Source organism: Oryctolagus cuniculus, chromosome 16 (genome assembly GCF_051225735.1).
Source record: "Oryctolagus cuniculus isolate XC-2025 breed Fujian yellow rabbit chromosome 16, ASM5122573v1, whole genome shotgun sequence".
In the NCBI taxonomy this organism is placed as follows: domain Eukaryota; kingdom Metazoa; phylum Chordata; class Mammalia; order Lagomorpha; family Leporidae; genus Oryctolagus; species Oryctolagus cuniculus.
In genome coordinates this window covers 33,036,341-33,052,050 of record NC_142882.1, presented here as the reverse complement: position 1 = coordinate 33,052,050, position 15,710 = coordinate 33,036,341, and the positions used below count along the sequence as shown (strand labels likewise).

Below are 15,710 nucleotides of genomic sequence, written 5' to 3'. Positions count from 1 at the left end.
TGCCCTGATTGAAAAAGAACCTTCCTCTTGTGCCCTGAACTCAATATGCCAGCCTCAAAACCAAAGCTCACATCAGAAAATTCATTACAAACCATGATAAATAAGGGAAATGTGAAAAAGCCAAAGAAATGCAAGAGTCCTTTGTGATATTTGGCAGGATTTAGACACAAAGAAACTGGCTGTTTCCAGATTCATCCCCCCCTTCCACAGACCGACTTTGGAATTCTGATTGAATTCACCTCAAAATCGCTCTCACACTCCATTTGGAGGGCATTAGAATCTGTCACCTCAGCAGAAGCGTTCCATGTCATTTTCCAAAACACAGAATCTCATCTTGGTTGTGTTGCCTATGGATTTCTAATCCTGAAAGGTCAATTTGCTGTGTTTTTTTTTTTTTCTTTCATATTGGCTACTCTGTCCAAAATCTTGCTTGTATTGCATCAGAATACAAAATTTGGGAAGGCAGAAGGCAAAACCAACTCAGATCCCGAAAACATTTAGGAAATTGCCACACAAGAAACCACAAATCAGCTGAGGCACCCAAAACAATGACAGCAAGCCAGAAGTGGAGTAAGCCAACAGCTGTGCCCTGATTGAAAAAGAACCTTCCTCTTGTGCCCTGAACTCAATATGCCAGCCTCAAAACCAAAGCTCACATCAGAAAATTCATTACACACCATGATAAATAAGAAAAAAGAGAAAAAAGCCAAAAAAATGCAAGAATCCATAATGATATAGGGCTTGATTTAGTCGCTAGGAAACCGGCTGTTCCCGGATTCATCCACCCCTCCAGTTGACTGCCTGTGGAATTCTGACTGAATTAACCTGAAAATCACAGTGAAACTCAGTTTGGAGGCAATTAATATCTGTCACCTCATCCAAAGTGTTCCATTTTATTTTCATAAACACAAAAACTCACCTTGGTCATGTTACCTGTAGATTTCTAAGTTTCAAACGCCTATTTGTTGTGTATTTTTTATTTCATAATGGCTATTCTGTACAAACTCTTCTTTGCATTGCATCAGAATACAAAATTTGGGAAGGAAGAAGGTAAAGCCAACACAGACCTCAAAACATTTGGGAAATTGCCACACAAGAAACCAGAAATCGGCTGAGGCACTCAAAACAATGACAGCAAGCCAGAAGTGGAGCAAGTCAACAGCTGTGCCCTGATTGAAAAAGAACCATCCTCTTGTGCCCTGAACTCAATATGCCAGCCTCAAAACCAAAGCTCACATCAGAAAATTCATTACAAACCATGATAAATAAGAAAAAAGAGAAAAAAGCCAAAGAAATGCAAGAATCCATAATGATATTGGGTTTGATTTAGTTGCAAGGAAACCGGCTGTTCCCAGATTCATCCACCACTAAAGCTGACAGCCTGTGGAATTCTGACTGAATTAACCTGACAATCACAGTGAAACTCAAGAAACCAAATTTCAGCTGAGGCACCCAAAACAAAGACAATAGCCAGAATTGGAGCACACCAACAGCTGTGCCCTGTTTGAAAAAGACCATTCCTCCGGTGCCCTGAACTGTATATTGCAGTCTCAAAACCAAAGCTCACATCAGAAAATTCATTACAAACCATGATAAATAAGGGAAATGTGAAAAAGCCAAAGAAATGCAAGAGTCCTTTCTGATATTTGGCTGGATTTAGACACAAAGAAACTGGCTGTTTCCAGATTCATCCCCCCCTTCCACAGACTGACTTTGGAATTCTGATTGAATTCACCTCAAAATCGCTCTCACACTCCATTTGGGAGGGAATTAGAATCTGTCCCCTCAGCAGAAGCGTTCTATGTCATTTTCCAAAACACAGAAACTCATCTTGGTTGTGTTGCCTGTAGATTTCTAATCCTGAAAGGGCAATGCGTTTTTTTTTTTTTTTCTTTCATAATGGCTACTCTCCAAAATCTTGCTTGTATTGCATCAGAATACAAAATTTGGGAATAAGAAGGCAAAACCGTCTCAGACCCAGAAAATATTTAGGAAATTGGCACTCAAGAAACCACAAATCAGCTGAGGCACCCAAAACAATGACAGCAAGCCAGAATTGGAGCAAGCCAACAGCTGTGCCCTGATTGAAAAAGAACCTTCCTCTTGTGCCCTGAACTCTATATTGCAGTCTCAAAACCAAAGCTCACATCAGAAAATTCATTACAAACCATGATAAATAAGGGAAATGTGAAAAAGCCAAAGAAATGCAAGAGTCCTTTGTGATATTTGGCAGGATTTAGACACAAAGAAAGTGGCTGTTTCCAGATTCATCCCCCCCTTCCACAGACTGACTTTGGAATTCTGATTGAATTCACCTCAAAATCGCTCTCACACTCCATTTGGAGGGCATTAGAATCTGTCCCCTCAGCAGAAGCGTTCCATGTCATTTTCCAAAACACAGAATCTCATCTTGGTTGTGTTGCCTATGGATTTCTAATCCTGAAAGGTCAATTTGCTGTGTTTTTTTTTTTTCTTTCATAATGGCTACTCTGTCCAAAATCTTGCTTGTATTGCATCAGAATACAAAATTTGGGAAGGAAGAAGACAAAACCAACTCAGACCCTGAAAACATTTAGGAAATTGCCACACAAGAAACCACAAATCAGCTGAGGCACCCAAAACAATGACAGCAAGCCAGAATTGGAGCAAGCCAACAGCTGTGCCCTGATTGAAAAAGAACCTTCCTCTTGTGCCCTGAACTCAGTATGCCAGCCTCAAAACCAAAGCTCACATCAGAAAATTCATTACAAACCATGATAAATAAGAAAAAAGAGAAAAAAGCCAAAAAAATGCAAGAATCCATAATGATATAGGGCTTGATTTACTCGCTAGGAAACCGGCTGTTCCCGGATTCATCCACCGCTCCAGCTGACTGCCTGTGAAATTCTGACTGAATTAACCTGAAAATCACAGTGAAACTCAGTTTGGAGGCAATTAATATCTGTCACCTCAGCCAAAGTATTCCATTTTATTTTCATAAACACAAAAACTCAACTTGGTCATGTTACCTGTAGATTTCTAAGCTTCAAACACCTATTTTTTGTGTTTTTTATTTCATAATGGCTATTCTTTACAAACTCTTCTTTGCATTGCATCAGAATACAAAATTTGGGAATAAGAAGGCAAAACCGACTCAGACCCAGAAAACATTTAGGAAATTTCCACTCAAGAAACCAGAAATCGGCTGAGGCATCCAAAACAATGACAGCAAGCCAGAATTGGAGCAAGCCAACAGCTGTGCCCTCATTGAAAAAGAACCTTCCTCTTGTGCCCTGAACTCAATATGCCAGACTCAAAACCAAAGCTCACATCAGAAAATTCATTACAAACCATGATAAATAAGGGAAATGTGAAAAAGCCAAAGAAATGCAAGAGTCCTTTGTGATATTTGGCAGGATTTAGACACAAAGAAACTGGCTGTTTCCAGATTCATCCCCCCCTTCCACAGACTGACTCTGGAATTCTGATTGAATTCACCTCAAAATCGCTCTCACACTCCATTTGGAGGGAATTAGAATCTGTCCCCTCAGCAGAAGCGTTCCATGTCATTTTCCAAAACACAGAATCTCACCTTGGTTGTGTTGCCTATGGATTTCTAATCCTGAAAGGTCAATTTGCTGTGTTTTTTTTTTTTTTCTTTCATAATGGCTACTCTGTCCAAAATCTTGCTTGTATTGCATCAGAATACAAAATTTGGGAAGAAAGAAGGCAAAACCAACTCAGACCCCGAAAACATTTAGGAAATTGCCACACAAGAAACCACAAATCAGCTGAGGCACCCAAAACAATGACAGCAAGCCAGAAGTGGAGCAAGCCAACAGCTGTGCCCTGATTGAAAAAGAACCTTCCTCTTGTGCCCTGAACTCAATATGCCAGCCTCAAAACCAAATCTCACATCAGAAAATTCATTACAAACCATGATAAATAAGAAAAATGGAAAAAAGCCAAAAAATGCAAGAATCCATAATGATATAGGGCTTGATTTAGTCGCTAGGAAACCGGCTGTTCCCAGATTCATCCACCCCTCCAGCTGACTGCCTGTGGAATTCTGACTGAATTAACCTGAAAATCAAAGTGAAACTCAGTTTGGAGGCAATTAATATCTGTCACCTCAGCCAAAGTGTTCCATTTGATTTTCATAAACACAAAAACTCACCTTGGTCAAGTTACCTGTAGATTTCTAAGTTTCAAACGCCTATTTGTTGTGTTTTTTTTATTTCATAATGGCTATTCTGTACAAACTCTTCTTTGCATTGCATCAGAATACAAAATTTGGGAAGGAAGAAGGCAAAGCCAACACAGACCTGAAAACATTTGGGAAATTGCCACACTAGAAACCACAAATCGGCTGAGGCACTCAAAACAATGACAGCAAGCCAGAAGTGGAGCAAGCCAACAGCTGTGCCCTGATTGAAAAAGAACCATCCTCTTGTGCCCTGAACTCAATATGCCAGCCTCAAAACCAAAGCTCACATCAGAAAATTCATTACAAACCATGATAAATAAGAAAAAAGAGAAAAAAGCCAAAGAAATGCAAGAATCCATAATGATATTGGGTTTGATTTAGTTGCAAGGAAACCGGCTGTTCCCAGATTCATCCACCACTAAAGCTGACTGCCTGTGGAATTCTGACTGAATTAACCTGACAATCACAGTGAAACTCAAGAAACCAAATTTCAGCTGAGGCACCCAAAACAAAGACAATAGCCAGAATTTGAGCACACCAACAGCTGTGCCCTGTTTGAAAAAGACCATTCCTCCGATGCCCTGAACTCTATATTGCAGTCTCAAAACCAAAGCTCACATCAGAAAATTCATTACAAACCATGATAAATAAGAAAAAAGAGAGAAAAGCCAAAAAAATGCAAGAATCCATAATGATATTGGGATTGATTGAGTCGCAAGGAAACGGGCTGTTCCTGGATTCATCCACCCTCCAGCTGACTGCCTGTGGAATTCTGACTGAATTAACCTGAAAATCCCAGTGAAACTCAGTTTGGAGGCAATTAATATCTGTCACCTCAGCCAAAGTGTTCCATTTTATTTTCATAAACACAAAAACTCACCTTGGTCATGTTACCTGTAGATTTCTAAGCTTCAAACGCCTATTTGTTGTGTTTTTTCTTTCATAATGGCTATTCTGTACAAAGTCTTCTTTAAATTGCATCAGAATACAAAATTTGGGAAGGAAGAAGGCAAAGCCAACTCAGGCCCTGAAAACATTTGGGAAATTGCCACACAAGAAACCACAAATCGGCTGAGGCACTCAAAACAATGACAGCAAGCCAGAAGTGGAGCAAGCCAACAGCTGTGCCCTGATTGAAAAAGAACCATCCTCTTGTGCCCTGAACTCCATATTGCAGCCTCAACCAAAGCTCACATCAGAAAATTCATTACAAACCATGATAAATAAGAAAAAAGAGAAAAAAGCCAAAGAAATCTAAGAATCCATAATGATATTGGGTTTGATTTAGTTGCAAGGAAACCGGCTGTTCCCAGATTCATCCACCACTAAAGCTGACTGCCTGTGGAATTCTGACTGAATTAACCTGACAATCCCAGTGAAACTCAAGAAACCAAATTTCAGCTGAGGCACCCAAAACAAAGACAATAGCCAGAATTGGAGCAGGCCAACAGCTGTGCCCTGTTTGAAAAAGACCATTCCTCTGGTGCCCTGAACTCTATATTGCAGCCTCAAAACCAAAGGTCACATCAGAAAATTCATTACAAACCATGATAAATAAGGGAAATGTGAAAAAGCCAAAGAAATGCAAGAGTCCTTTCTGATATTTGGCTGGATTTAGACACAAAGAAACTGGCTGTTTCCAGATTCATCCCCCTCTTCCTCAGACTGACTCTGGAATTCTGATTGAATTCACCTCAAAATCACACTCACACTCATTTGGGAGGGAATTAGAATCTGTCCCCTCAGCAGAAGCGTTCTATGTCATTTTCCAAAACACAGAAACTCATCTTGGTCGTGTTGCCTGTAGATTTCTAATCCTGAAAGGGCAATGCGCTGTGTTTTTTTTTTTTTCTTTCTTTCATAATGGCTACTCTCCAAAATCTTGCTTGTATTGCATCAGAATACAAAATTTGGGAATAAGAAGGCAAAACCGACTCAGACCCAGAAAACATTTAGGAAATTGGCACTCAAGAAACCACAAATCAGCTGAGGCACCCAAAACAATGACAGCAAGCCAGAATTGGAGCAAGCCAACAGCTGTGCCCTGATTGAAAAAGAACCTTCCTCTTGCGCCCTGAACTCAATATGCCAGCCTCAAAACCAAAGCTCACATCAGAAAATTCATTACAAACCATGATAAATAAGGGAAATGTGAAAAAGCCAAAGAAATGCAAGAGTCCTTTGTGATATTTGGCAGGATTTAGACACAAAGAAACTGGCTGTTTCCAGATTCATCCCCCCCTTCCACAGACTGACTTTGGAATTCTGATTGAATTCACCTCAAGATCGCTCTCACACTCCATTTGGAGGGAATTAGAATCTGTCACCTCAGCAGAAGCGTTCCATGTCATTTTCCAAAACACAGAATCTCACCTTGGTTGTGTTGCCTATGGATTTCTAATCCTGAAAGGTCAATTTGCTGTGTTTTTTTTTTTTTCTTTCATAATGGCTACTCTGTCCAAAATCTTGCTTGTATTGCATCAGAATACAAAATTTGGGAAGGAAGAAGGCAAAACCAACTCAGACCCCGAAAACATTTAGGAAATTGCCACACAAGAAACCACAAATCAGCTGAGGCACCCAAAACAATGACAGCAAGCCAGAAGTGGAGCAAGCCAACAGCTGTGCCCTGATTGAAAAAGAACCTTCCTCTTGTGCCCTGAACTCAATACGCCAGCCTCAAAACCAAAGCTCACATCAGAAAATTCATTACAAACCATGATAAATAAGAAAAAAGAGAAAAAAGCCAAAGAAATGCAAGAATCCATAATGATATAGGGCTTGATTTAGTCGCTAGGAAACCGGCTGTTCCCGGATTCATCCACCCCTCCAGCTGACTGCCTGTGGAATTCTGACTGAATTAACCTGAAAATCACAGTGAAACTCAGTTTGGAGGCAGTTAATATCTGTCACCTCAGCCAAAGTGTTCCATTTTTTTTTCCAAAACACAAAAACTCACCTTGGTCATGTTACCTGTAGATTTCTAAGCTTCAAATGCCTATTTGTTGGGTTTTTTATTTCACAATGGCTATTCTGTACAAACTCTTCTTTGCATTGCATCAGAATACAAAATTTGGGAAGGAAGAAGGCAAAGCCAACTCAGACCCTGAAAACATTTGGGAAATTGCCACACAAGAAACCACAAATCGGCTGAGGCACTCAAAACAATGACAGCAAGCCAGAAGTGGAGCAAGCCAACAGCTGTGCCCTCATTGAAAAAGAACCATCCTCTTGTGCCCTGAACTATATATTGCAGCCTCAAAACCAAAGCTCACATCAGAAAATTCATTACAAACCATGATAAATAAGAAAAAAGTGAAAAAGCCAAAGAAATGCAAGAATCCATAGTGATATTGGGTTTGATTTAGTTGCAAGGAAACTGGCTGTTCCCAGATTCATCCACCACTAAAGCTGACTGCCTGTGGAATTCTGACTGAATTAACCTGACAATCCCAGTGAAACTCAAGAAACCAAATTTCAGCTGAGGCACCCAAAACAAAGACAATAGCCAGAATTGGAGCAAACCAACAGCTGTGTCCTGTTTGAAAAACACCATTCCTCCGGTGCCCTGAACTCTATATTGCAGCCTCAAAACCAAAGTTCACATCAGAAAATTCATTACAAACCATGATAAATAAGGGAAATGTGAAAAAGCCAAAGAAATGCAAGAGTCCTTTCTGATATTTGGCTGGATTTAGACACAAAGAAACTGGCTGTTTCCAGATTCATCCCCCCCTTCCTCAGACTGACTCTGGAATTCTGATTGAATTCACCTCAATATCGCACTCACACTCATTTGGGAGGGAATTAGAATCTGTCCCCTCAGCAGAAGCGTTCTATGTCATTTTCCAAAACACAGAAACTCATCTTGGTTGTGTTGCCTGTAGATTTCTAATCCTGAAATGGCAATGCGCTGTGTTTTTTTTTTTTCTTTCTTTCATAATGGCTACTCTCCAAAACATGCTTCTATTGCATCAGAATACAAAATTTGGGAATAGGAAGGCAAAACCGACTCAGACCCAGAAAACATTTAGGAAATTGCCACTCAAGAAACCACAAATCGGCTGAGGCACCCAAAACAATGACAGCAAGCCAGAATTGGAGCAAGCCAACAGCTGTGCCCTCATTGAAAAAGAACCTTCCTCTTGTGCCCTGAACTCAATATGCCAGCCTCAAAACCAAAGCTCACATCAGAAAATTCATTACAAACCATGATAAATAAGAAAAATGAGAAAAAAGCCAAAAAAATGCAAGAATCCATGATGATATTGGACTTGATTTAGTCTCAAGAAAACCGAATGTTCCCGGATTCATCCACACCTCCAGCTGATGCCTGTGGAATTTTGACTGAATTAACCTGAAAATCACAGTGAAACTCAGTTTGGAGGCAATTAATATCTGTCACCTCAGCCAAAGTGTTCCATTTGATTTTCCAAAACACAAAAACTCACCTTGGTCGTGTTACCTGTAGATTTATATTCTTCAAATGCCCATTTGTAATGTTTTTTATTTCATAATGGCTACTCTGTCCAAACTCTTGTTTGTGTTGCGTCAGAATACAGAATTTGGGAATGAAGAAGGCAAAGCCAACTCAGACCCAGAAAACATTTAGGAAATTGCCACACAAGAAACCACAAATCGGCTGAGGCACCCAAAACAATGACAGCAAGCCAGAATTGAAGCAGGCCAACAGCTATGCCCTGTTTGAAAAAGACCATTCCTCCTGTGCACTGAACTCTATATTGCAGCCTCAAAACCAAAGCTCACATCAGAAAATTCATTACAAACCATGATAAAAAGAAAAAAGAGAAAGAAGCCAAAGAAATGCAAGAGTCCTTTGTGATATTGGGCTTGATTTAGTTGCAAGGAAACCAGCTGTTCCCGGATTCATCCACCCCTCCTAGCTGACTGCCTGTGGAATTCTGATTGAATTCACCTGAAAATCGCACTTACTCTCGATTTGGAGGAAATTAATATCTGCCCCTCAGTGGAAGGGTTCTATGTCATTTTCCAAAACCCAAAAACTCATCTTGGTCATGTTGCCTATGATTTCTAATCATGAAAACCCAATATGTTCTGTTTTTCAATTTCCTGATGGATCCTCGTTCTAAACCCTTGTTTGTATTGCATCAGAATACACAATTTGAAAAGGAAAAAGGCAAAACCAACTCAGACCAACAAAGCATTTAGGAAAAAGTGGCTCAAAATGAAAAATTGCCTGAGGCACCCAAAGCAATTACAGAAAGCCAGAATTGGAGAGAAACAACAGCTGTGCCCTAATTGAAAAAGACCATTCCTCTGGTTCCCTGAACTCCTTAAGCCAGCCTCAAAACCACAACCCACATCAGAAAATTTATTACAAACCATGATAAATAAGAAAATGTGAAAAATGCAAAAAAGAAAAAGAAATGCAAGAGTCCTTCGTGATATGGCGCTTGTTTTAGTACAAGGAAACCAGCTGTTTCCGGATTCATCCACCCCTCCCAGCTGACTGACTGTGGAATTCTGATTGTATTCACCTGAAAAGAGAGAACATTTATAAGTATATTGGGACTGTGGAACCTGTCATTTACCAATCACATGTTAGACTGAATCATAGACCAAATATAGGGAAGAAATCCTATGCATGTAAACCTTGTGGGAATTCATTCAGTATTAAATACCCTCCATCACAGCACTCATATTGTGGAAAACCCTCATGTGTGTAATGATTGTGTGGAAACCACTCACCAGAAGTCAGATCTCATTAGACATCAGAGAATTCACACAGGGTTGAAATCTTACAAATCTAATGACTGTGGGAAGTTCTTTGGCCAGAAGAAACACCTCATAAATCATCAGAGAATTCACACAGGTGAGAAACCTTTTGAATGTAATGACTGTGGAAAATCCTTTGGCCAGAAGGCAAACCTCATAAATCATCAGAGAATTCACACAGGTGAGAAACCTTATGAATGCAATTACTATGGAAAATCCTTTGGCCAGAAGGCAAACCTCATAAATCATCAGAGAATTCACAGAGGGGAGAAACCTTATGAATGCAATCATTGTGGAAAAGCCTTTGCTGAGAAATCAAAGCTCACAAAGCATCAGACAATTTGTACTGGGGGAAACCTTATGATTGCAATGACTGTGGAAAAACCTTTGCTGAGAAGTCAAACCTCAGAAAGTATCAGAGCCTTCACACCATGGAGAAAGCTTATAAATGAAATGACTGTGGAAAAGCCTTTGGTTCCATCCTTGCATACCAAGGATAAATCCCACTTGGTCTGGGTGGATGATCTTTCTGATGCATTGTTGGATTCAATTGGCCAGAATTCTGTTGCAGATCTTTGCATGTATGTTCATCAGGGAAATTGGTCTATAATTACTTTCTTTGTTGCACTTTTTTCAAGTTTAGGAATGAAGGTGATGTTGGCTTCATAGAAAGAATTTGGGAGAATCGCCTCTCTCTCAATTGTTTTGAATAACTTGAGAAGAATTGCAGTTAGTGCTTTAAATGTCTGTTAGAATTCAGCAGTGAAGCCTTCCAGTTTTGGGGTTTTCTTGGTAGTGATGGTCTTTATTACTGGTATCATTTCCATCTGGTTATGTGTGTGTTTAGGTTTTTTATATCTTTGTTGCTCAATTTAGGTAGGTTTTATGGATGGAAGGATGGTGGAAAGCCTCTTTGCTGTACTTCATAACTCATAAGATATCAGAGTATCCACACAGGGAATTTTCTACTTGACCTTTTTGTGCAAGTTATATCTCATGAAATATTAGAGAATTCACCAAGGGGAGAAATGCATGAATATAATACATGTGAATAGCCTTTGTGGTGCAAATCAGACCTCATCAAACATAAAAGAATTCTCATGGGGAGCAATTTTATGAATGTAATGACTCAGAGCCTTTTACCATAATTCAGCCCTCATTGTACATCATCAAATTCATATAGGGAAAAACTCCTTTGAAAGTAAAATCCCTTTAATTAGAAGCCATACCTCATAAGACAACAGGGAATTCACGTGGGAGAGAAACCTTATGGGTGTAATGAGTGTTGGAAAGCTCTGCCCAAATCTCTCCTTATATCAGAATGCACAACATATATATCTAATGAATGAAATAAATGTGAGAAAGTCATTTCACATAGGTAATGCCTCATAATCCATCATGGAATTTGAACAAGGGAGAGACCTTAACAATATAATGAATGTGGAAGAGCTTTTCTCCAAAATTCATGTAAGTATTGTGACAAAACCTTTTGCTGGAAATCACATCCTATCCAACAGAGACTCATGTAAAGGAGAAAGCTTATAAATATTATTAGAGTCAGAAGTCAATGGTACATCAGAGAATTGACACAGGTGGTTTCTTAGGCGTATACTGATTGTGCAAAAACATTTTCTTTATTTCAGGCTTGTATAGACACAGAATTCACAAAAGGTGATAGTCTTTGCATGCTGTAAATACAATAAAACCTTTAGCCAGAAATTAGACATCAACAGACTTCAGAGAATTCATAAGGAACAAAAGTCTATGCAATGAATTTGGAAAATGTATTTCTGTTATAAATCAGTCTTCAATTCCCATGAATAGACTCACAAATGAGAAAACATGCATGCATAGAAAAGTTTTGTACCATAAATTATCTCTAGATGGTAAACTAATATATCACACAAAAGAAATATCATGAGTGTAATGGAATTGGGAAACCCTTTGCTATAAGGCAGATTTCCAGAAAGCTTAGCAAGATTACAGAAAAGTCTCTGAAAATGTAACATGTCTGAAAGATTTGTTGGCATCACAAACTGGAGGATAGCTCAAGTGCATGTGTTTTTGTGCCTGGCATCCAAATTGATATCTCTTTTTCTTTGATGAATTCCTTGTTTATTTATTTAGCAGATTTAGAGACAAAGGATTCCTGTCCATTGATTTACTACTATATGCCCACAATTGCCATGGTAAAGTATATGGCAAAAACTGAGTGCTGGGGGCTGTGAATCTGATTCATCACTGATAACATTGAAGACATTGGTTCCTGGTTCTTATGCTGCTATGCATGGAAATGTTTCTCTAATTTCATTTTCAAATAGTTCATTGTTAATATAAAGAAATGCTTCTAATTTTTAAAATTTCATTGAAATAATTTGTGATTAATGTGTCCTAGTCATGCATTATTACAGGGTGTAGTGCAATATTTGCACACATTTATGCAGTAAAAAGTGATCAAGCTAAGCAACTACAGTTTTATTAAGTTTTTAAAGAGTTATTTATTTGAAAGACAGAGTTACAGAGAGAAGTAGCAGCAGAGAGAGAGAGAGGTCTTCCTCTGCCGGTTCACTCCCCAGATGGCCACAATGGCCGGAGCTCTGCCAATCTGATTCCAGGAACCAGGAGCTTCTTCCAGATCTCCCACTTGGGTGCAGGGACCCAAGGACTTGGGCCATCTTCTACTGCTTTCCCAGGCCATAGCAGAGAGTTGGATCAGAAGAGGAGCAGCCAGGACTAGAACTGGTACCCACATGGGATGCTGGTGCTTCAGGCCAGGGTGTTAGCCCACTGTGCCACAATGCTGGCCCCCAAGCAACTACAGTTTCTAATTCTTCTCCATGATTTGAGACTACCAGCTCCTCTCCTTCAGTTCTTTACACAGAACCTAATATGGTTGAATGTAGTCATCTCATTATATTATGGAACACCAGAAGTTCTTTCTGCCTCTTTGATTTTTGATACCTATTATCCAATCCCCCTCTATCCCTAGCTGCTTCCCTTCTCAGCCTCTAGTAATCACAGTTCTGTGTTCAGATCCATTATTTTCTTTCACTTCCACATGCGACAAGGACCAGGTGACATTTGTGTTCCTGCTTCTGGCTTATTTCAATTAATTTAATAATATTTTGTTCTTTTTTTGTATCTAAAAGAGGTTGCCCTGTCCATTGTTTTTCATTGATGGACAGCTAGATTGGTTTCACATCCTGGCTGCAGTGAACTGTGTTATAGTGGCTGTGTTATGGGAAAATTGCTGTATCTTTGATATGCTCTCCTCCTTTCCTTCTAATAAAATTTCCTTATTCTATATAGCCAAGAGCAAGATAACTCTCACATGGTAGGTCAATTTTTATCTTAGTTTAATTTTTGTTATTTATTTGAAAGAGTTACAATAGAGGTAGAGACACAGAGAGGTCCTCCATTAGCTGGTTCGCTCTACAGATGACTACAAAGGCCAGAGTTATGCCATTCTGAAACCTGGAGACAGGAGCTTCCTCTGGGTCTCCCTCATGGGTGCATGGGCCCAAGGACTTGGGCCATCTTCTACTGCTATCCCAGGAGATAGCAGAGAGCTGTATTGGAAGAAGAGCAGCTGGAACTAGAACTGGCACCCAAATGGGATGCTGGCCCTTCAGGCCAGGGCTTTAACTCACTGCACAACAGCGCCAGCCCCAATTTTTATCCTTTTTAAGGAATGACCATACTGTTCTGCATAACATCTGTACTAACTTGTGTTTTCACCTACCATATATGGTGGTTTTCTTTTCCCATGTGCTCTCTAGCATTTGTTATTTTTTATCAGTTTGGCATAAAAATGATATAGTATTGTTCATGTTTTTGTGTATTTTGAAATCAGTTAATTTGTTTATTAAATCTTTATTATTTGAAAGGTGGATTTAGAGAGAGAGGGAAAGACATAGATAGCTTTCATCTGCTGGCTCACACCCCAGAGAGTTTCAACAGTTGAGCCTGGGGCATGCTGGAGTCAGGAGCTTCATCCAAGTCTCCCACATGAGTGGCAAGGACCTGAGTCCTTCGTCCATCTTCTGCTGGTTTCCCAGGTGTTTAGCAGTGAGCTAAATTGGAAGTGGAGATTCCTAAACTCAAAGTGGAACTCAGATGTTATGCTGGCCTCACAGATTGCAGCTTTCCCCACTTGGCCACAATGCCAGCCCCTCTATCAATTTAATTCCTCAAAAATAGCTCAGTAATGTTGGCATCTATCTCATTTTGTTTTTTCTCTGTTATTATTCAACTTATTGATGTCTTATTTTTGTTCACATTATTCCTCTCAATTGCTCTACCTGAGGTGAGTAGGGCTGCTGTGTTGCTTAAATGAAGTGTATGCTTTAGATTACTCATTTAATGAGTGCATGTCATTCACATAGCACTTCACTGAAGTTCTACTATGTCCCAAATCCTCTTCTAGGCACAGAATTTAGACCACTTTTCTCTTAGGCCCAGATCTTGCCTTTAACATACTACTTGGAATTTAGTAGCTCATGAAATCTGCAGACTGCATAAATGAATGAATATTTTGAGGGCTGTGCTTTTGTGGAGGAACTTCATAGGAGACCGAAGGAATAAAATAAATCAAAAGTATCCACAGTATATAGAATGTATACTATTTTACAAGTCACAGAGAAGAAGAAGAAGAAGAAGGAAAGTAGTAAGACTAGAAAGTTTGTGGCAAGACTAACAGGCGCTGGTCAAGAACTTAATAAGCACATTAGGAAAGCAGTAAGGTTTCTTTTTTTTTTTTTTTGAGGAAAAGTTTTTATTTCTAGTGATGAAATTGGCTACAGAACATTATGAAAGTTTAAAAATACAAAGAGAAATTGTCTATAATTAATAGATTCAAAATTTGACAATCAGTGAATATCATTATTAGTCATTACCAACAACAGTTATTGATTTGAAAGGCAGAGTGACAGGAAGAGGGAACCACTGCTTCACTCCCCAGACACTTGCAATAGCCAAAGCTTGACCAAGCCACAACCAGGAACTGGGAATTCATTCTGGATGTCCCATTTGGGTGCAGGGACCCAAGCACTTCTGCCATCCTCCGTCTCCTCCCAGGGTGCACACTAGCAGAAACTTGCCTCAAAGCAGAGAAGCTACCACTCAAGCCAGGCATTTGTATATGGGATGTGGGTGTGTGGTGGTGATAGCAAGCCCTCATGGATAAAAAAAAAAAAAAAAAAAAAAAAAAAAAAAAAAAAAAAAAAAAAAGTTATTTCTATGCCAAGGAAATTACTCTGTAGTCTTTCTCTTATAAACTACGTATTGCTGAACCTAGATAATTTTTCCTTTATTTAACAATGACATGAAAATGTCAGTTGAGTTGGCTTTCCTGAAGACCTTGTTTCTTGAATATTAGTGGCTAGCTGAGATAAATTTTTTTCATCTCTTTCTCGCTTCGGCAGCACATGTGCTCGCTTCGGCAGCACATATACTAAAATTGGAATGATACAGAGAAGATTAGCATGCCCCTGCGCAGTAAGGTTTCTTTACCTCCCTGTAGGCTCTGCTCTCCAGAGGTGAACAGGGTCCTCTAAACCCACTTGCTGCACACACAAACACCTGAGTGTTGTATTCTCCCACAGGTGTTGGAGACTGATATGGTGTTCTGATTTATATTTACATAATGGCTAGTGACATCGGGCATATTCACATGTTTTGACCATGTACATTTCTTCTGAGAAATGTCTATTCAGATCCTTGCCTGTTTCTTCACTGTATTTTTTGGAGTTTTTCCAATTCATGTAAA

The 15,710-nt window shown here is 39.4% G+C and overlaps 1 long non-coding RNA gene and 1 pseudogene across 1 annotated transcript in view; one reads left to right on the top strand and one right to left on the bottom strand.

Annotated features, from left to right (window-relative positions):
• LOC149121664 (uncharacterized) overlaps positions 1-9,173 on the bottom strand; it is a 189,602-nt gene extending 180,429 nt beyond the window's left edge. Inside the window, exon 1 of the long non-coding RNA XR_016223032.1 lies at positions 9,140-9,173. This is a non-coding gene — a long non-coding RNA (uncharacterized LOC149121664). The remainder of the gene's footprint in view (positions 1-9,139) is intronic.
• Positions 9,174-15,371: 6,198 nt separating this feature from the next.
• Positions 15,372-15,439, top strand: LOC149121663 (U6 spliceosomal RNA; annotated as a pseudogene).
• Positions 15,440-15,710: the final 271 nt, after the last annotated feature.